Source organism: Erythrolamprus reginae, chromosome 3, assembly GCF_031021105.1.
Source record: "Erythrolamprus reginae isolate rEryReg1 chromosome 3, rEryReg1.hap1, whole genome shotgun sequence".
NCBI lineage: Eukaryota > Metazoa > Chordata > Lepidosauria > Squamata > Dipsadidae > Erythrolamprus > Erythrolamprus reginae.
In genome coordinates, this window is record NC_091952.1 from 119,094,939 (window position 1) to 119,118,196 (window position 23,258).

A 23,258-nucleotide genomic window follows, 5' to 3' on the forward strand; every position below is an offset into this window, starting at 1 on the left:
TAGATTCTTATGCACATTTGATCTTTTTACCATCAAGTCTTATTCTGAAATTTCCATTTCTCTCAATGGTTATGACCTTAGCCTTTTTGATGTTCAGAAGAGGCCAAATTTCTCGCTATTTTAATCCTTTTGATCAGATGTTTCAAGCCTTCTGAGATTTCTGAAAGAACAGTTGTAACAAAATTCTATTTATTGGGTCATCACTGAACAAACTTATAAAGTAAAGTGGTTCAGGGAGTTTTTATTTCACTTATTTACTAATTTATTTTAAATATATTTTTATTTATTCTTTCAATTATTATTCATCTGGAAAACATACAACATACAAAATGGAAACTTCAAAGCAAATGTTTTATTTATTTATTTATTAAAAACTTTGAAGCAAATGTATGAATTAATTAATTTGCCTAACACTTATTTCATTTTTACTATCTATAACCATAGAAGATACAAGTTATTTTTTACCTGTCCGTATTGGTTGCCATGATATGATTTATCATATCCACCCTGTGGAAGAAAACCCAGTTATTATTTTTAAATATCTCATTGCTGAAATATGTTTATTCATATACGGTAGAAACTCAGTTAGCGAACGCCCTGGATAGCGAACATTTCAGATAACGACCAAAAATGCTGTTAAATGTTTGCTCCAAATACCGAACAGCCACGTCCATTCTCTCTCACTTTCACCCTCTCTCTTTACATTTTGCCTCCTCCGGCCAACTTCTCAGTGACTGGCTGGAGGTGCTGGGTGTTCTGGGGGATGGCTGCTCAAGAGCCCCTCAGCTTGCGGCAGACAAGGAGAGACTGCTGCAATCCCTGCGGTGGGCTCGCTCTGGCCACTGTGCTGCCTGCCACCCAAAGGCGGGTGGTAAGGCCTGACAGAGCCAGGCTGCTCTTCACTGCCGCCGCTGGGGGAGGGAGTGGGGGGGGGAGTTATCCGGCGGCAGGGTGCTTGCAGGGCTCTTTCTTCCCCCGGCAGGAGTGGGAGGAGCAGTGGTGGCGGAACATTGAGCAGATGAACGTGACATTCCAGGTGCTGCTCCTCCTCAAAGGGAAGCTGCTGAAGCTGCCAAAGCAGTTGCCACCGCTCCCTGTTGGGGGACGCTGCTGCCAGGTGGGGGAGGGAAGGGTGGCGGAGTAGTGAGGGGAGTAGTAGGGCATGCTCTCTTACAGTGCCCTGTGCAGGGAAAATGGAGATAACGAGTTGGTTGCTTGGCCAAGTGTGGTGGCATGTACGCAGGCGCAGGAAGGAGGTGTGAGGAGTGGGAGAGAACCTTGAGCCGCCTGGTGCGCCTTGGCCCTGGACTGGGAATCTCCGCGTCAGAGGTGCTGGAGAGGTCCTCCTCTTCCCCCTCCACCTCCTGCTGCTTCAGCCCACTTTGGCCCTCCTGCAGCAGCAAGACTAGAAGGGCGCTGCTGCTGCTATCAGCTCCACCGCTGCCACCACTGCCATTCCTTCTCCTGCTTGGCGGCTGTTGCTGCTGAGCATGATTGATCTGCTGGACACGAGACGGAGGAAGAGGCTGCCCTGCTACAGAAGTAGGCGGGATTGAAGGGGGGAACTGCCTTGCCTTGTCTTCTTATTAAGTCGCGGAACCCCTGGTTGGCCCTTGCAAAACCCTTGGGTTCTGCGGAAGCCTGGTTGAAAAACACTGCCACAGATTCACTAGATGTAAACAGTTTCTATATATTTTTGCTGCCACCTAGAGGTTGCCAAGAAGCTTCAGAAACTAATCTGCCAACACTATAACAAAGCATATAAGTTTAAAACTGGCAACTACCTTGAGCCCTTTTGTTATAGACTACAGAAAGAAAATTTCTGGAAACTACAAAAGAGAGAGAAATTTGGGGAGGCTATAAAAGAAGTGGTATTATTTTAGTCTTATTTTGACATTTCTATATTATCATGGTATATTTCACATATTGTCAGGCTCAGACCCTAAGACGAGAGATCAAAATCCAGTTGAGTCCAATTCTTTATTTGCTTATACCTACTGGACAGAATCTTGCCAGATTAAAGCTATAACTCTTTACCCTAATAAATATCTATATCTGGAGGGGTTATAGGGTTTGGCTACCTTGAGCCTCTTCCAACTTGGGGCTTGGCAATTTTTAATTAGTATTTTTCCCCTCTTCTCTCTTCCACTACAATACATCCAGTCAGTAGGGTCCCAAGTTGGGGAAATCAGCATTATGTGCTAGTTCGTAACTATTCATATTAATTGCTGCTGCCAGAAAAATAATAATGGAGAGCAAATTATCTTTACTTGTAGTAATGTATCAACAGAAAACAACTCTACTCTATTTTCTCTTTTGAATAAAGAGGAAATAAGCACAACCAGGCCAGGGTCATTCACAGGGACTTAAAAAAAGGAATGATGGTGGAAGTTATACTTGGAAGGATCAGTGGTAAAAGCAAATAAGGCCTCCAAAAAAAAACACACTGGCCAAACACCATCAAAGGCAACACCAGCCAGAGCATAAATCAAGCAAAATAAGCTGTACAATATCAGAAAATGTGGAGAGAGATGATTCATAGAATTGTCCAGAATTGGGCATGGTTGAACCGATAGCATTCATCATCATTGTCACTTGCATAAAAAACATATACAGTGGTACCTCTACTTACGAACTTAATTCGTTCCGTGACCAGGTTCTTAAGTAGAAAAGTTTGTAAGAAGCAATTTTTCCCATAGTAATCAATGTAAAAGCAAATAATGTGTGCGATTGGGGAAACCACAGGGAGGGTAGAACCCCTGTTTCCTCCCAGGAAATTTCCAGAGAGGCCCCATAGAGGCTTCTCCCTGCCTTTTCCGGTTACAGTTTCGGAGGCTTGGGTTTGTAAGTGGAAAATGGTTCTTGAGAAGAGGCAAAAAAATCTTGAACACCTGGTTCTTATCTAGAAAGGTTCGTAAGTAGAAGCGTTCTTAGGTAGAGGTACCACTGTACTGCTATGATACATATCAGGAATGCACTATAGGTAGTCCTCAAATTACAACCAGTCTCACTTAATGACCATTCGAAATTATCGGGTCCAGTCCCTTGGAGATCCACTTAACAACTGCAATGACTTACTGAGATCAATTATAGTCATACGTCAAGGACTACTTATGTGTAATGTTTTACCTGTTCAGATTGGCTGCTGCCTCCATCTGATCCAATTTGTTCATTCTGAAGAAAATAATAATTCCTTCAAAAAGTTGTTAAAATAACATGCCACCTTAAAACATTTTACATTATCTTTAACAATTGTTCTATAAGAATATCTATTTTAAACTTTTTACTATGGCTTTTTAAAAAAAAAATCTAGGAACACAGGTGATTATGGATTTCTTTCTATACAATATATAGAACATAATATATGCTTACTCTCTTAGTAGGGTTTATTTGTTTTTTCCAAGTCTCAAAACATTCTATATACATATACTTCATATATACCAGTCCCGTTTGCACACAAACATGAATTCTCCTTTTAAAGCAATAGTAGGAAGTGGTTTCAAACAAACAAAGGTTTCCCACAGCACTGAATAAAAGCACCAACCCATAACTACTGCCTTCTATAGGGTGTCATTAATTCTGTTAGTTCCTATTTGCTAAATAGAAAAGAAAAGTCTAGTTTCATTACTTCCTGTTCAGTAGAGCTAGAGAGCTCAGTGATTAATTGCTCTTTAATTCATCATTGTCTCCTTTCCTTTCTTTTATTGCCAATAAAGTGCTACTTTGGTGTAAAAGAAAAAAAAAGAGAAGGAATGGGAATTATCTAGTACATTAACCTCTATCCATTTGGAAGATATACTTGACCAATTCAGATACTGTATATTCACAATAAAATGTCACCCTAACATCGCTACAAACATGCATTAAAATTTTTATGCCTGTTTCCTAATTAGTTATTGGATATGGAGATAGGTTCTACAAATAATCGGAATTTGGGTATCAACTTTTTATTTTAATGGCACTTTAAATTTAAAATCTGTACTGTTTCATCACGTATTTTAATCAGCGTCTGTAAGCCACCTAGATTTTGCTTTCGTGAGATCAGAAGCATATCAGTTTAATAAATAAATAAATACTTTGTAAAAACTACGGTACAGCATTATTATCAGATTAGTTTTATCCAAGTCTAGTAGTGATATATCTGCACATCTCTGTTAGCAAGCAGAATTTAGACCTCTAGGATTTAATCAGCGTGAGACTCAGGAGTTCTAACTTATCTCACTGCCAGTTCGCTTCCTCTGTCGCTGTGTGGCGACACCTCATGGGCACATGCGCAATACTCAGTGCCAAAAAAAAGCCCCAAAACAAGATGGCTATGCATGCACAAGTGCAAGAAACTTGGCATCTGCGCATGCGCAGAAGGAAAAAAACCAGAAAAAAAATCTCCCTCCCAATTTTTTTTCAAAAACAAAATCTCCCCCAAAAATCCAAAAAAAAGATCTTGACATCCACAGACTGCCACCAGCAGAACTGGATCTGTGACAGCATCATGATATCACCAGCGGGTTGCTATTGGTTCAGGCAAACTGGTCCAAACTGGGAGAAACCCACCTCTGGTGAGACGGAACTGAAACATATTGTTTACATAATGTTGCTCATACAACAGCCATTATTTGCCAATTATTCCCCCATCTAAGGGGGGAGCATTTTTAAAAAATCTTATGCTAACAGTTCAATCTCCTTTCATTTAGAAGGAACATCAAGTTTGTCTTTATTTTGCACAAGACCCCCTCAACCTAGGTAAAAATAAAATCTATCTCCCCAGAAAAATGGCAAGGAAATCAATAAAGGAGTACTGTGGTATTTAAATATGTGGTAGCCTAGTGGTGAAGACGCTTGCCTTCCATTTGGAAGGTTGAGAGTTCAATTGTAGGTAGCAGCAGGTCTCCTAGGGCACAAAGAAAAAAATCTCTGCTGTGAACTCTGCATAGGTATCAGGAAGGGCATCCAGGCAGTAAATGCTCTGCTCCATCCAGTCGTCCCAACTCTATTTCAAATAGGGACTACATGATTATTTTTATTTATTTATTAAATTTATAAGCCACCCACCTTGCAATCTGTATAACTTGAAAATTTCTATACGGTATGATATTTGCCTTGTTTTACTCTTTTGTAATCTTTCTTAGAAAATTTTATGCTTTAAAACCCCTTTCCCTTTTAATTTGTTTTAAAAGCTGATTTAAAAATAATACAGCCATTACTTTTTTTCTCCTGATAAACTATGAGAAAATGCAACTTTACTTTTAGAAATATCACTTCAAGTTGGACTATTCTTAAAGTAATTTGGATGGGAAGATTGAAGATGGATTTGGGTAACTGTTTAGTTTTTGGTAGTGCAAACTGCCTCTTGTCATTGATCAGATGAGAGACTATGTTAGAATTGGGTAAAAAAAACCTTGAGAATAGTAAGAATATATATAAATATATATATATATATATAAATTGAGTGTCTCTTGAAAACAAAATTAGTATAAAACTGTAGCTTGTAAAAGGTTCCGTGATCATTCCCAAGTCACCTTCTAAAGAGCAAAGTTAATTTTTATAGGCTTGTTACGTATTATAATAGATATCCATTCAAAGTTTATTGTTCACTCTCTTGCATGTACACTGGTTTGCAAAGGAATCTCGTTAAAAAACAATAAAGCAAACCACTTGACATCTGGTAGGCAAAAACGAGCACATGACACAAGACATTTTGTTATCAATGGTGACAATGCTATTGAGACATTAAGGAGCAGCATGAAAAATAAATAGATTACCTGTATATTAGGACATATACATTGCTTCTGTAAGAATGCAAACAATTAGTTTCACCTTTGCTGTAAGAAATCAAACACTGTGTAATGTTTTATTATAAAATGTCTGTTCTTATTTTATGTTATGTTATTTTATGTTAATCTAACCTAGTGCCAATTTAGGGACTGGAATTAAACCAGGTTGAACCAGTTATTTCATTCTGCAGGGATTTAATAGGAAATAGAAGATAATAATAGGATTACTATTAGAGATGATAGATAGATAGATAGATAGATAGATAGATAGATAGATAGATAGATAGATAGATAGGAGAGGGGTTTACTACCTGGTTACTACATGACAATAATCCATCAACTGTTTTTTTCTAGTCTAGCTTGATTGAACAAGAAACTATGAAAAATACAAGAAACCACTCCTTCTATAGGAGGAAACCTCTAATTATAACTACAACAGACCTAACATTGTGCTATTGGCAGGCTGTTTCAGCAATTAAATTTTACAGGAAGGAGCTACAATCTAATTTTTATGGCCTTCAGAATGTTTTTCTAAGATCCTATTGTCAACATTCAAGAATACATTTTCAGTATTGCAGACTTTTATGGTGTCAGGCCGAAGCCTTCATGTGGAGTTAGAGAGTTCGGCCTGACACAACACAAGGAGAGGATGGGAGGGGTAGTGAGTAGTCAGAGGGGAAAGTTACTAGACACAACCAAAGATTCCTTTCTCCAAGCCAAGGTCACTGTTTGTTCTGCCTCAACTGAAGAGAAGAGGAAGTAGATAAGCCCCTGCACACAGACTGGCTCTCGTGATGGACCTGTGGGTGTGGGGGATGTAAGATGAACCTTAATCTAGGTGGGATTCTGGGAACTATTCAGAATCGGAATGACAATGGCGTAGCCAACATGGTTCTTTTAATAAATCAAGCTCTGATTAAGAGAATTGGACTGGGACTTGATTTATTTCTCAGGTGCTATTTGGAATGCTGACATATGGTTTTAATTAAAGCAAGAGTTAGAAAAGATGCTTTTCGCCTCTTTTTTATTCAATGTTATTCAAAACATGAGACATCCACGAGGAAAAAGTAATAACATTCAAGAGCTGGCAAAAATATTATTTCTCTCAAAGCTGAGGAGCCAAATAACGACAACTGCAGATAAAACTGCTTTCAAAATATTTCACTTTTTCATTATTTTCAAATATTTTCACTTCATATTTCACTAAAAAGAGAGAAAGAAATTGATGGGACTAATCCAAACTTTAGTGAGGAATTAGCACTGTACAGCTGTAAAAGATTTTTACAGAAAGCTTGAAGGTTGATTCTTTTGTCAATACATTAAAATAAAACGCTTGAATTTCCACATAGAATGAAATCTTCTCTCAGGAACTAATTGCAGGGAGTGGGTGTCCATTATTTCTGATTGTCTATTAAATTGGAAAGAATGTCATTTGCAGTAACATTATTATGTACCTAATCCAAATGATATTATTTGTACCAATCCTGTCATTTGTGTAATGACATCATTATACAAATGACATAAAACGATGTAGATTTTATTTATTTATTTATTACTTGGATTTGTATGCCGCCCCTCTCCGAAGACTCGGGGCGGCTCACAACATGTAAAAAGACAAATCATAAGTAATCAACAATTTAAAATTTTAAAGATTTAAAAAACCCCACAAACTAACAGACTCACACACAAGCATACCATATATAAATTCAACGTGCCCAGGGGGGGGGATGTTTCAATTCCCCCATGCCTGACGGCAAAGGTGGGTTTTAAGAAGTTTGCGGAAGGCAGGAAGAGTAGGGGCAGTTCTAATCTCCGGGGGGAGTTGGTTCCAGAGGGCCGGTGCCGCCACAGAGAAGGCTCTTCCCCTGGGGCCCGCCAACCGACATTGCTTAGTTGACGGGACCCGGAGAAGGTCCAGTCTGTGGGACCTAATTGGTCGCTGGGATTCGTGCGGCAGGAGGCGGTCTCGGAGATATTCTGGTCCAGTGCCATGAAGGGCTTTAAAGGTCATAACCAACACTTTGAATTGTGACCGGAAATTGATCGGCAGCCAGTGCAGACTGCGGAGTGATGGTAAAACATGGGCATACCTGGGTAAGCCCATGACTGCTCTCGCAGCTGCATTCTGCACGATCTGGAGTTTCCGAACACTTTTCAAAGGTAGTCCCATGTAGAGAGCATTACAGTAGTCGAACCTCGAGGTGATGAGGGCATGAGTGACTGTGAGCAGTGAGTCCCGGTCCAGATAGGGCCGCAACTGGTGCACCAGGCGAACCTGGGCAAACGTCCCCCTCGCCACAGCTGCGAGATGTTGTTCTAATGTGAGCTGTGGATCGAGGAGGACGCCCAAGTTGCGGACCCTCTCTGAGGGGGTCAATAATTCCCCCCCCAGGGTAATGGACGGACAGATGGAGTTGTCCTTGGGAGGCAAAACCCACAGCCACTCCGTCTTATCCGGGTTGAGTTTGAGTCTGTTGACACCCATCCAGGCCCCAACAGCCTCCAGGCACCGGCACATCACTTCCACCGCTTCGTTGACTGGACATGGGGTGGAGATACAATGGTAACCAAAATCTATTGCACCCATTTCCCCTAAATTGAAGGGTAGCTTCAAAATCAACTGCAGCCTCATGATTAAACCTCTACCAATGCCAAATATACTATCAAGTATCTGAGACAGAAATTCTCTACATTAAACACTTAAGGGGAATGTTCAGTCTTAGTGATATCAAATAAAAGACATTCTGGAAATATTCCTTATTTCTTTGTGCAACAGTGTGGTGGTTTTTTCCTACATAAAAACTGCGAAGAAATGTTGGGAAAATATGGCAGAATTACAGAGGAAAGACAGAACCAGGATCCTAACAAAATTCTATGAATGAGATAGTAAAAATCACAATAAAAGATTGTCCTGAAGGATCCAGAGCCTACAGATAGTCCTTGATTTAGGACACAATTGGGACCAAAATTTTCATTACTAAATAAAATGGTTGTTAAGTCATGTTCTACTTTACAAACTTGTGGTTTTTTTTGCTGTGATCGTTAAGCAAATTGTTGCCTTTGTTAAGTGAATCATGAAATCACTCAGCAAATCTAGGTTCCCCCATGTGTTCGCTTGTTGGAAGCCAGGCTGCAAATGGTGATCAACATTTTGGATGTTGACAATTAGTATGTCATAAATACAGACTGATTGTCAAGCACCCAAATTTTGATCGCATGATGGTAAGAATGCTGCAAGAGTCATAAGTAAGAGGACCAGTTGTAAGTCACTTTTCTTAGCGCTGTTGTAACTTTGAACAGTCACTAAAGGAAAGGACTACCTGTATAAGTTAAAGCAGAAATACTGTATATTAACCTGATTGTATGCATTTGCCATAAATGATCCATCCTATAAGGAGATAACAAATCCCCTTCTTAGTGTAGGATTATATAAGATTGGGAAGAACTTCTTAAAAATATAGCTGCAACTTTTAAAATCTAAAATATTTCTTTTATGAATTTAAGTTTGGAGAAGCATATATTTATGTGCATTGAATACAATCAGCAAGGGCATTTCCAGTTCACTTTTTACTGCTTTTTGGATGCTACATATATATAGTATATATTGCTCAAAAAAATAAAGGGAACACTCAAATAACACATCCTAGATCTGAATGAATGAAATATTCTGATTGAATACTTTGTTCAACGAAGTTGAATGTTCACAACAGCATGTGAAATTGATTGTCAGTATTGCTTCCTAAGTGGACAGTTTGATTTCACAGAAGTTTGAGTTATATTCTGTTGTTTAAGTGTTCCCTTTATTTTTTTTGAGCAGTGTATTTATCCATGGATTTCAGAATATTTTAAGCCAAAATTATTTTTCCCCAAAATCTCATTTTAAAAATATCTGTATTTAATCTATAATCTCCAAACTAACTACATATGTGTGAATCCTGGATATATCTGTTAAAATGTATTCTTAACCAAATTGAAAAGGACAAGCCCTGCGTTATAACTTCAAAAACTTCAAATGTTTCAACCTGGTTTTATCTAACTATAGAAGATTTTTATCAAATGGATGGGAATTCCCACTGATACAGAATTTGTAAGGGATCATTCATCCCATCAAAAGTAATGAAAAGGAATTCCTTACCTGTGGATGATTTTTTCTATCATCCGAAAGGGTTATATCCTGTAAAAGGTCAATATAAATTACTTCAGTACAAATAAGGACATCTGAAAGAAAATAATCATACTCTCTACCTCACAGAAAGAGGAGACCTTCCCTTTTTTTAAAAAAAGAGTGCATGATATACATTTATATATGAGTCTGATCCTTTCCCTGTTGATGCCCAGTTAATACCATAATATCAGAATTGTTTGGAAGGAGGGAACAACCAATCTCTGTTGGTTCATGCAAAACTCTTTTGGTTTCCTGGTATGTCTGTTCCATTCCAGTTTTGGGGGGAGCAGAAAGTGTGGTAGTTGTTGCTTTTATTAAATCTTTATCTGTCCAAGGGCAAAGAAGGAATAGCAAGGTATATTCAGCAGCTGAACTTGGCAAACAACAGTCATTGGACCTTCTTCTACTTCATTGGTCTTCCTTCCTTCCTTCCTCCCTCCCTCCCTCCCTTCCCTCCCTTCCTTGCTTTCTTCCTTTTCAAGAACTTTTTATACCCTATAGTTGCTGATACAGTTGAGGGACAACTATGTTGGCCATTCCAGGCGATTTTGTTTCTTGGGAACCAGCACTGCCATTTTGGCCAGGACGTCTGGCAGAAGCAAAGGCTCAAGCGCTGACCAGTGCTTTCTGAAGGGCTTCTCAGATCTAATGTGGGCTCTTTATAAATATGGGTTTAATGCTCTTTTGTAAGAGTACTAGGCTTGGTTTCAATCATTTGTTTAATGCTCTTTTGAAAGACCTCTATTTAAAGGTCATAACTCCACCTTCTGCTCCATAGAAGATAGATTTAAGCTAAGAAACAGAACTACAGTATTTTTGGAGCATAAGGCGCACCGGAGTATAAGACGCACCTAGTTTTGGGGGAGGAAATCAAGGGGGGGGGGAAATCTGCCTCTGCCTCCCAGCAATTTCACATAATCATACTTTCTGCTGTTTACTTTGGTTGGACAGCACCATTTCCCCTTCCCTGCTATATTCCTCTTCAATGGCCATTCATAGGCTATTTCTGGATGTTCCTCTCTACAAGAAGTTACTGTCTTGTTGCCTGCTTCCATTTCCTTGCATCCATTTGCAAGATCAAAACACTGCCAGAATAATAATCCAGAAATAAATCTCCCGAGAACTCAAACCTGTACTCAAGAGTTAGTAACAAATAATCGAGGACAAGTGTGAATAGATAAATTGCTTTTATTGAAAGACACCAGAATAGTTTTAACAACAAAGATCAATTACAGCGGGTTTAAAAATCAAATTATATTTGTCACAAAGCCAGTGCTTATCATGTCCCTTTTTTACACACTTATGTAAAAATTGATTTCCTGCAATTCATTTCTCAGCCTTAGATGTGTAAAACACCTGCACATTGTTTCTGGCCCTGTCAACTTCAGTCCTCACACTATTCCCCCCTGGAATCTGGATATTGCTTGCTAGCTTTTTCTTCCTTTTGTGCTGGATGGACTAATTTTTCCTCTCTCTGTTTCTATCTATTTATCACGTAAAGGTGACAAAATTTCTCTACCTTAAGGAGCATCTATTATTAATTAATTAATTAAATTGATATGCCCTTCCTTCCTCTTGCCTGAGGTACTTCCTGACAAACCTTAGAGAAGTTCTCTATATCTTTGTAATTTCTATCATTACAAAACCTTTATAATCTCTCCCTCATCCAGAATCCCCCCCCCCCCGCCACCCACTAAATCTTTGGGGTGTTAATTTCTGTTTCTCTTGTTACTGATACAACTGCTTCTCTCCTTTTCTCGGGTCACTTTCCTGTACAAAGAAAGAATGGAGCTGAAGTGCACAAAGAGCAAAAGGGTATTTTTGACCCAGGAAAGAATGCCAAAAGACCAGATGCATTTTTAGTGTAGATGGAAGCTGCACACAAGAGGGAATTGGGATGATCTATGTAAGTACTGCCAACAAACAGTCCAATAAAACTTGGCATACAGCTTCTTCGACAGTTGCATTGAAGACTAGAACCTAGTAAAAAGCCATGTGTCGTATACTACAGCAATAGAATGGTCCTCCTTTTGGTGATAGGTAGCAGGTCATTTGCAGGAAGTTGATCCTTGAAGTGCCACAGCATATCTTGCAATTTATGGTGAAACATGGATTGAGCAGAAGTCAAGAAGTATCAAGCAGCAGGTGCAAGCATCGTAAACAGCCTGAAATTGAAACCTTTGAGTAGAGGCATGAATTGAGCCACAGCTAAATCTCAGGCCAGGTTTTGAGTTGGTCATTTATGCAGCAAACAAAATGTTGTTCTGTGTGATATTTGTTCTTTCCATCCCTCCGTCAGATTGTGGGTGATGAACAGAAGACAGGTGGAACATTAATTCAATTGTCGATATAGTGCCGATAAAAATGTTCTGTGAATTGAGCAGCCTCTGTCCAAAATAAAATGGTGAGTCAATCTGTGGTTCTGAAACACACACACCCCTCAGTGAATAAACAGATAGGCATTCTCCAGAATGTTTGGAAGGCCACAAAAAGAGATGAAATTAGAGAAAAGGTCCAGTAGTACTAGAATGGCATCTAAACAACATGTGGTAGTGAGTGATAAAGTCCAAACAAACTGTTTGTTAATCCTTGCAGTAATATGTAGAGTGGAATAATTGAACAGGCAAGGTAGTATGAAGCTTCGTACCATGATAAAAATGTCACTTTCATGTCTGTTGTAAATTGAGACCACCAGAAACCAAGAAAGAAGATGTGAAATCCAATTTGGAAAAAAAGTGTTCTCCAGCTGTTGTAAAAGTTTAGAGATGAGAGGAATTGGGTTATGATTTCTAATAGTTAACAGAGCTTAGGATGTTGTTGATATTTTGGAAGGGAGGGTTGAGGATCTGAGATGGATATTGCCATGTAAAGTGGTCAGATTCCCCACAGTATAAACATAGACTTTATATTCATGAATGCTTCTTTTCTCAAGCAATGTGAGTACTGCACAACACAACACCAGGGGTTCAACATCCAAAGAGTCCAATTAGTTGACAAAAAATAGAACAAAAGATAATGGTGACAATCCATCCATTCTCTGACACAGTTCCTTGGGGCCCCCATCAATCCATTCTAATTTTGATATTGGATTAAAGGGTCGGCAACCAATTTAACCATCAGTCAATTTGCAAGATGGTTGATAGCCATGGTTTTAACCTTGGGGTCTTAAGAGAATTCTCTTCTTCTTCCATGGGACTGGGAATAGGAATAGCTTGCCTTGTTGTCACAGCTTCACCTTGCGCCCAGAAATTAATCTCTTTCTAGGAATTCATATCTGCTCTCTGGAACTAGCAGCAGGGAATCAAGGACAAGGTCAGATAGATAAGTTGCTTTAATTGTAGATTCAAAGGAGGTCAGACAACAAAGAAGTTCAGCTACTGCAGGACCTAGGAAGCAAGCCATATTTATATCAAACCATTATATTTAAGCACTGCCTCTTTCTTTCTCCCACCCTTATGTGATAGACTTCCGTATTTCACAGCTGTGGAAGTGAAACATTCCCTAAATAGGGTTTTGATAAGGGACCTATCTGCTCTCAGGTTCCTTTCTTCTAATTTTCCCAGGCTCAGCTCACCTAGACAAGGAGCAGCATAACATCTAAAAACATGGCATTTCAAGCACTTGCCTGTCCTTACTCAACCTTGCCCACATTAGTGGAAGGGCTTCTGATCCTTCTCCTAAACAAGCAGAAGGCTAGGCTTTGCGGATACAGGAAAGACATTGGGAAAATCCATTAGTTATTTCCTTAGCAGTTGCTAGTGTTGCTATTAAGGCAATCGAAGCCACATTTTTCTGTTAGCTCAAGAACTGATGAATAGCACTTTAACACGGCAATCTTAAATACTGTACTCCATTTCTAACAACCATTTGCCAACATGGACTGTAACAGAAGGAACTGAAATTCTTACCTGGTCATAGGTATTCTTTTGTTCTGAATTAAAGGGTTGATTCTGAAATAAAATAAAAGATGTTTCATTGTGTTATTACAAATTATATGAGAAATATGGGCCACCACCCATATTCAGTGCTCCTTGACTTCCCTCCACCGCCATCCAAGTGTTGCTGGGCTCCTTAGATGCTCACTACTGCAGGACTTTTATAAGATGGAACTTGTTTATTCCAATTATTATCTGCTTCCTCCTGCTCTTTCAGTGACAGGTCTTATATGTAGTGAAGCAGGGTGGGTTCTGGCTTACTTCACTCCCAGTTCTCTTCCTCACACGATGTGCATGATCATGCACAGTGCTAAAACCCCAGCTTCATTGCATGTGCAGAAGCAAAAAACAGCTTCAGTGCATGCGCAGAAGCAAAAAACCACAATGGCGTCACCCATGGTGCCCCAGAGAGAGCCAATTTGGGGGATGTTCAGCCAGCCATCACTGCTGATTCAGCGAGTGGGAGGAAAGTCTAAAGAACTGGTCTGAACTGGCAGGAACCCACCTCTGTAGCAGAGGGATTGCATTGATCAGAAGCTTTAGGTAAGTTCCCTCCCACTTTGTTCTGTATCCCACTTCCATAACTGCAAAATTTGACAGCTGGGCTATTTTTAAAAAAAATTCAGGTTTATCGTTTTTCCTGAAGAATATAAGTGTCGTGCTTAGAAATAGCTGTGAGGACAATGCTTGCCTTTTGCTACAGAAGAACAAGGATCAATAGTAAGGGCAGTATGCTTATGTTGGCACACACTTTCTTGCCGGCTGAATAATTGGTAGACAACAGGAATGTGAGCAGGGCTGCCCGGAAGAGCCTTTTGATGCCATTTATAGCACTAGTTAGACATATACCACTTCACAAGGCTTTACAGCCCTCTCTAAGCAGTTTACAGAGTTAGCATAATGTTCCCAATAATCTGGATCATTTTATCGACCTTGGAAGGATGGAAGGCCAAGTCAACCTTGAGCCAGTGGGAATTGAACCCCTGCAGTCAGGAGAATTATCCTGCAAGGACTGCATTCTAACCACTGTGCCACCGTAGCTTGTTTATAGTGTATTCATAATCTATTATTACTTCATGCTTCTTCAAAGTGTATTTTTATATATCCCTTAAAACACATTATGTGAGATTTATAATGCCCACTCTTATCTTTAATATCATATTTCATAAACCTGAAACTTCATGTTATAAACAAGGCATACAAAACATACAAAGAAAAATAAAGATAACGGGAAAATAAGGAGGGAGAAAGGGAAGAGAAAAAAATGCAGGGCAGAGGAAAAAAGAAAAAAAGGCATTGATTTCTGAATTATTTTGGTACAGTAGAATATGGTAGTAACTTAAGGCTCAACTTTTTACTTTTATATAACAATATATACTAGCATAAACCTTCTATTTCAAGCAGTCCCAAGTTTAAGTGATGAACATACGGTAATCAAGTTTTTTGAGGTTAGAACATTTTGAAACTGTAACATTTTGTAAATCCTGAATATATAAGGAGTGGTTGTTTTTATGTAATTTAGAAAGTGTAGTTTACAATAAAGTTAGGACATGAAATATAGATATAAAATAGAATAAAATATAGATAGGCTGTAAGGAACAAGGCTGAGAAGAACAGCTGGCACATATGTTAATTGTTAGATGCTTAAGTTCTGATACCAAAGTAACCTATATATTATAAAGTAGTATGCTTTTGTATGTTATGTTTTTGTTTGTATGTTTTTTCATCTTTGTTTCTGTTGTTTTAAATGTAAATATTCAATAAAGACTTTTTTTAAAAAAGGAGTGGTTGTTTTGGTTGGAAAAGTCATAATTTGATTTTTTGGGGGACAAAGTTATCAAAAAATTCTATTATTTATTTCATTCTATTACAGTATTACCATGGGGCATGCATGGCTTTCCCCATATAGAAAACAGTTGTATAGTGTATACTGAATTTTGGGCAGTTCTGTGATGGTGGGAGAGAATTTGAAGTTCAAATTAAAAGTAAGAAAATAATTTGGTCAGTGCTTTTTCACGTCTGGTTGCTCCAGGGTGAAATGTAGCTGGCTCTATCCAACTCGTACAATACGATAGGTCTGACTGCGTGAAGCCCCGCCCACCCGCATGGACATCATGACGTTCCTTTTTGCGCCATTTTCAGCACCTGCGCATTGGCACCTGCACAATTGCAAGCCGGTGGGGGGAGGGGTAAGTGAATTTCATCCCTAGGTTACTCTGGTAAGAGTGTGAACTTGTTGAAAAGTAAAAGTGCACTTTAGTCTTCCTTTCATTTAATGCCTTGTGAAACTATAAAAATCTAATCAGTAAATAATGACGATTAAACCAAGAGATAATAATCCTTGGGAGCTCAAGCACCAGTTATTCAGATACAGCAACATTGTGAAAATACAAACCATAGTGAATCAGAACTTATAGTGATGAGAAAAAACACATACCCTTTTCCCCCGAAACTTATTGACCAATGTCTTAAGTATATTCTGTGGGAGAGAAAACACAAGTCATAAATCAGGTTAGGCTGATGCACAAATCCTTTCCCACTTTGATCTGATTTGAAGAAAATCTCCATTTGGCTAGTCAGTGTACTTACTGTAGGTAATGCAGCTCTTCTGCGTCTACAGTTTCTTGGGTTCTGTTAAAGTAAAAGGATTAAAAATAAAATTGAAATGAAAACAACGATCTTCAGAGTTCTAAATTATACCCGTGCAAAGTCAGTCAGATTATCAAAACAACCGAGCTAACTTTTTTCTCACTTGGGCAATTTTTATCTGAAAGGCTACAGAAAAATGTTGGTAGAAGATATTTTTTAGCAATGCCTGCTCAGAATAGGCAAAATTACAATATGGTGAGTTCACAATATATTGGTATAGGTAGTTTAGTTTTACTTTATAGTTAATAATGTTAATTTGTTTATTATTTTTACTTTCTTAAATATTTTGAAGTAAGTAATCTAGACGTTACAATTTGGGGGGGGCACTATAGCCTGCATGATTCACTGACATATATATGAAATTATTTTGTTAATGGAAAATACCATGTACTAATTTATATACTTGAGACAAATTATAGTCTAGTGTATAATTAATATAATATAAATATACTGGCTTTAATGCTAATCTTATGCTGATATCTATATATACTATTATTAATTTAATTTTCTTTTATTTTCTTCTGTGCTTACTATTGTGTTTTCTTTTTAAAAGTGGAAAATTAATAAAAAATATTTTAAAAGAAAAGAATATATTCTATTCAGATGTGGATTCCTACCGGTTCTAACCGGGTCTTTAGAACCGTTAATAAACTGGTGGTGAAGTCACCGAGCCGGTTCTGTCAGTGATGGTCTGTGGGCGCCACTATCTTGGTTTTGGCTTCTGTGCATGTGCAGGAGCTAATTTTTGCTTCTGCACATGCGCAGAAGCAGCTTTTTGACACAGCCATGCGGCACACAATGTGCGCAGTGCCACACGGCGTGGAAGGAAGTGAACCGGCAGCGAGGTAAGTTAGAACGCACACCTGTTTGAATTACAGTTCCTGGAATCTCAAAAAGCAAACCAATTTATCCACTCAGAATATTATAATGTGAATAAGAATACTGTACAGTACAGTACTGGGAAATCCACACAGCCACTAGATGGCAGAAAAGAGATACAGGAAACATTACATTCTATACAAAATTTTGCAGCTCTAATCTGAAAGATTTATAATTGATTCCATCTAAAAATCTTGCTACTCATTCTTCAGAAAAGGCTGAACAGTAGTGCCATACCTAAGTTAAGAAAAGCATAGACTCAAAATAAGCGTAAAAGCTATTGCAAAATAAAAAAATAAAAAATCCAAGACAGCCAATGTCTTCTTTTCAAGCTGGAGAGAAATCCTTCTTCAAAGAATTTTTTTTTAAATCTACAAAAAGGAGGGAGAGGGAGGCGAGTGTCTTCACCTCCGGGACATTGCCTTGCTCATTGTGATACTTAAATATAATAAGCATTTCTAAGGGATATGGTTGACTGGTGTTACAACTTTATGTTATTTGAGAAATAGATGGAAGATTACCATTTCAAAATAAAATACTACTTATTTCGTATGAACTATTCTGTACTTACTTCACCACAACCCTTAATGTTGGAGCCTCCACTAGTTTGAGAACCCTGCAAAAGAAATAAGAAATGGATCCAATTATTTCCTATTGTGACAGAGCCACTTAAATATCATCGTCTGAGGAGCATGGAATTAAAAAATTATGCAAGTATGTCTTATCCAAGATCACACATGTTGACAAGAGTAAAAGAAAACAGTTACTCCGGGACTTTTTAAAGAAAGTTTTAAAGTTATCCAGGCAGATGATAGATCAGGGGTGTCAAACTGTCAACTCATGAGTCGGATGCGTCATAAATAGGCCACACCCACCTTAACTTCGTGAATGGGAAAGCCATCATGAAACCCAACATGACAGCAATGTGACACCCCGAGTTTGATACTTATGTGATAGATAGACCGACAGACAGAGAAATGGATGGATGGATAGACAGACAGATCTTTTTTACATTCAGAGCAGAAATAAACATTAATGTTAAGTTTTAAGAAATAGTTTACATCTGTCCACTAAATACATTAGCTATACATTGCTTAATATTTACCTTTCCATATTGAGAGCGGTTTCACCCAGTACAGAAAATGGACATACAAATATTAATATATTGGCACAAAACAACTGAAAATGTATAGAAATGCTCAATGTTTCTTCGTATTATCTATTGCTATAGCACATTTTTTTACGCACATCATAAAACACAGTAAAACACAGTTTTACCTGTCCATATTGGCTGCTGCTTCCATAGGATCCGCTCTGCCCCGCCTGTACAGAAGATACATTATAAATTTGTTTGTTTGTTTGTTGGTTGGTTGGTTTATTTATTTGTTTGTTTGTTTGTTAATTATGACTCCCATCCCACTGTCCACAGACACTTGGGTGGCTTACAATGCAATAAACACACAAATATTAAAAAACCCATTAAAATTAACAAGACGTAGATAAAGCTAGGAAGGCAGTGCAGAGGTGGGATCTTCTCTTTTACTTTTACCAGCCTCCACCAGTATAAAATGCCCCCCCCCTACAATTAATATAACTGCACAAAGCTGCCTTTTATATTCTGAAATTACAATAAGCAGAATTGCCCATTTTATTATATTTAAAAGCAGCAATAAACCGAAACACTCATTTTGATCTATTATTATTATTACAGCACATTTTCTACACATATTATACAATAAAACAGCTTTACCTGTCCGTATTGGCTGCTGCTCCCATAGGATCCACTCTGTCAAAAAAATCATAAAATAATACATTTAATCAAGGCTGCTTTTTTAGATGCTGAAATACAATAAACACACAAATATAAAAAAAAAACATTAAAATGAACAAGGCATAGATAAAGCTAGGAAGCCAGACCTCTAATAAAGCTAGGGAGAAGCACAAATGTCTTTTTTGGGGATTATCTGTTACTGTAGCATATTTTCTACACACATGATGTGGTAACACAATTTTACCTGTCCGTATTGGCTGCTGCTCCCATAGGATCCACTCTGTCAAAAATAACACAGGGGGGAAAAGTTATAAAACAATACATTCGAGCAAGGCTGCTTTTTTTAGAAGCTGAAATACATAGAAATACAAATGTATTTTTTTGTGATTATCACTGTAGCATATTCGGGACCGCCTTCTGCCACATGAGTCCCAGTGACCGGTTAGGTCCCACAGAGTTGGCCTTCTCCAAGTCCCATCAACTAGACAATGTTGTTTGGCGGGACCTAGGGGAAGAGCCTTCTCTGTGGGGGCCCCGGCCCTCTGGAATCAGCTCCCCCTGGAGATTCGCACTGCCCCCACCCTCCTCGCCTTCCGTAAAAGCTTAAAGACCTATTTATGCCACCAGGCTTGGGGCCATTAGACCCTAGCTTCCCTGGCCAAAAAGTTTAGTATGTTTTGCTGTGTGAATGGCAATGAATGATTTTAAATGAGGACCCGGATTGTGGGGGCAATAGGCTGGCTCTGTTAAAAAGTGCTATTGCTAACATGTTGTAAGCCGCCCTAGGTCTAAGGAGAAGGGCAGCATAAAAATCAAATAAATAAATAAATGAATGAATGAATAAATAAATAAATAAATAAATCTTATTACAGTTATTAAATTTTTTTTAATATATTAATTGCATTTTTAGATATGTATATGGCATATTGTTTTTGACATGTTGTGAGCCGCCCCGAGTCCTCGGAGAGGGGTGGCATACAAATGCAATTAATAATAAATTAATAAATAAATAATATTTTCTACACACATGATATGCTATCACAATTTTACCTGTCCATAATGGCTGCTGCTCCCATAGGATCCACTCTGTCCAGTCTGTAGAGCAAATATGTTATAAAAACAATTAATATAACTGCAGAAAAGTTCTGCTTACATTCAGAAGCTGCAAAATGTTCATTTTTATCTATTATTATAGGCCAGTGATGGTGAACCTTTTTTTTCCTCTGGTGCCGAAAGAGCATGTATGTGTGAGTGCCTACACCCATAATTCAATGCCTGGGAAGGGCGAAAACAGCTTCCCCTGCCCTCCTGGAGGCCCTCTGGAGGCCGGAAATGGGATGTTTCCCAAGTTCTGGTGGGCCCAGTAGTGTCGTGTTTTGCCTACCCAAAGCTCCAAAGGCTTCCCTAGAGCTGGAGGAGGGTAAAAATGTCCTCTCCCAATCCCCCGGAAGCACTCTGAAAGCCAAAAACGCCCTCCCAGGGCCTCTGTGCAAGCCAAAAATCAACTGGCTGGCACACACATGCACGTTGGAGCTGAGCTAGGGCAACGGCTCGCATGGCAGCAGATATGGCTCCATGTGCCACCTGTTGCACCCATGCCATAAGTTCACCATCACTGTTATAGGCCTTTGTCTACACACAATATACGGTGGAATTAGTTTGGATTTCCAGAAGGAAGGGGTGATATTCCAGGGGAGCAAGACAGCATATAGTTGAGATAGTTTGCTTGGGAGGAGAAGGGTCAACAAAGCTCCTCCCTAGAGGTTCTCAGTGTCAGTTTTTAATGATGCAAGTAGTCTGCTATAGTCTGGCAAGATTCTGTCCATAGGTGAGGAATAAAGGAAACTGCTTAGATGTTTCTCTGCATATCTCCGTAGACTCCCCGAGTCTACAGAGAGGGGCGGCATACAAATCTAATAAATAAATATCTTTCTTTGGTTTTTGGAGCCTGACATTATATGGTAGCACAGTTTTACCTGTCCATATTGGCTGCTGCTCCCATAGGATCCACTCTGTCCAGCCTGTACAGAAAATATATTATAAAACATTTGTTTGATTGTTTATTAAATTTACACCTCCTGTGTAAACCCCACTCCCCACAATGAATATAACTGCACAAAGCTGCTTTTTATATTCTTAAATTACAATGCACAAAAATGCCCATTTTATTATACTTAGAAGTAGCAATAAACCAAAATGTTCACTTTGATCTATTTCTAGAGCACATTTTCTATATGTATCATACAATAAAACAGTTTTACCTGTCCGTATTGGCTGCTGCTCCCATAGGATCCACCCTGCGCAGAAATATACATTAAAAATCAACATTAATATATTTTACTTCAAAATGCGAGTCCTCCATCTTTCATTATGTTATAACAAACAAAGCCCTTAAAATATGACAATGTAAACCTCAGGCCATTTCAACATTTTGAATATAAAATATAAATTTATATATACAGTAAGGGATTACAGGGTTGTAAAAAGGGATACACACATATTTACACACACATACACACCATAAAATAAACTTTAAATAAATCCTCTTCTTCCTGCTAGAGATCTAATTTGTGTTTTCTGTTTCCCAGAGAGGCAACTTCTAAAGGTAGCCTCTGCCAATATGTATGCCTTTTGCTTTCCTTCTGGCAGGGTCTGGTCTAGTAGTGGGATTCAAATAATTTAACAACTGATTCTCTGCCCTAATGACCAGCTGGGTGGCCTGGCATGGCCATGGTGGGCATTGCCAGAGGGTGTGACAGGCAGCACTTGACCTCCTGCATCCCCCGGGAGCAAAAACAGACTTTGGAGGTGTATCAAACTTAACCCGGATAAAACGGAGTGGCTGTGGGGTTTGCCTCCCAAGGACAATTCCATCTGTCCGTCCATCACCCGGGGGGGGAATTATTGACCCCCTCAGAGAGAGTTCGCAACTTGGGCATCCTCCTCGATCCACAGCTAACATTAGAAAACCATTTTTCAGCTGTGGAGAGGGGGGCGTTTGCCCAGGTTCGCCTGGTGCACCAGTTGCGGCCCTATTTGGACAGGGAGTCACTGCTCACAGTCACTCATGCCCTCATCACCTCGGGGTTCGACTACTGTAATGCTCTCTACATGGGGCTACCTTTGAAAAGTGTTTGGAAACTTCAGATCATGCAGAATGCAGCTGCGAGAGCAGTCATGGGCTTCCCTAAGTATGCCCATGTTACACCAACACTCTGCAGTCTGCATTGGTTGCCGATCAATTTCCGGTCACAATTCAAAGTGTTGGTTATGACCTATAAAGCCCTTCATGGCATCGGACCGCCTTCTGCCGCACAAATCCCAGCGACCGATTAGATCCCACAGAGTTGGCCTTCTCCGGGTCCCGTCAACTAAACAATGTCGTTTGGTGGGTCCCAGGGGAAGAGCCTTCTCTGTGGCAGCCCCGATCCTCTGGAACCAGCTCCCCCCCCGGAGATTAGAACTGCCTCCACCCTCCTTGCCTTTCGTAAACTCCTTAAAACCCACCTCTGCCGTCAGGCATGGGGGAATTGAGACATCTCCCCCGGGCCTGTACAATTCATGTATGGTATGTTTGTGTGTATGTCTTCTTTAATAACGAGTTTTTTAAAAAATGTTTTAAAATTATTAGATTTGTGTTGAATTGTTTTATTGTTGTCGTGAGCCACCCCGAGTCTACGGAGAGGGGCGGCATACAAATCTAATAAATAAATAAATAAATAATAAATAAATATCCTCCTTGCTTTGAGTTAATTTTTGTGAAGGATTTCTCTGCTTATCTCTAGCTATTGCCACTTACTGCCATAATTAGATATGTACTGTATTTAAACCAGTGGTTCTCAACCTGGGGATCGGGAACCCTTTGGGGATCAAATGACCATTTCACAGGGGTCACCTAAGACTATGGAAAAAGACAATTTTCCCATGGTGTTAGGAACTAAAGGTTCTATTCTGTTGCCTTGAACGTATTTTTACAAACCGACCAAGCAGGAGTTTACAGTGGGGGTGTCCCTCTGACTATCCTGCCAATCAGCTTAAAGCTCTGTTGGGAGACTTGGCACTAACTAGACTTATGGTTGGGGGTCACC

At 39.1% G+C, this 23,258-nt stretch overlaps 1 long non-coding RNA gene across 1 annotated transcript; it reads right to left on the reverse strand.

Moving 5' to 3' along the window:
* Nucleotides 1-16,486: 16,486 nt before the first annotated feature.
* LOC139165786 (uncharacterized) lies at nt 16,487-19,191 on the reverse strand. The gene is made up of 4 exons (XR_011558802.1): nt 19,150-19,191; nt 18,678-18,722; nt 17,971-18,015; nt 16,487-16,502 (listed from the first exon to the last, which is right to left on the reverse strand). It is a non-coding gene; the product is annotated as an uncharacterized lncRNA (long non-coding RNA).
* Between the last annotated feature and the right edge of the window lie 4,067 nt (nt 19,192-23,258).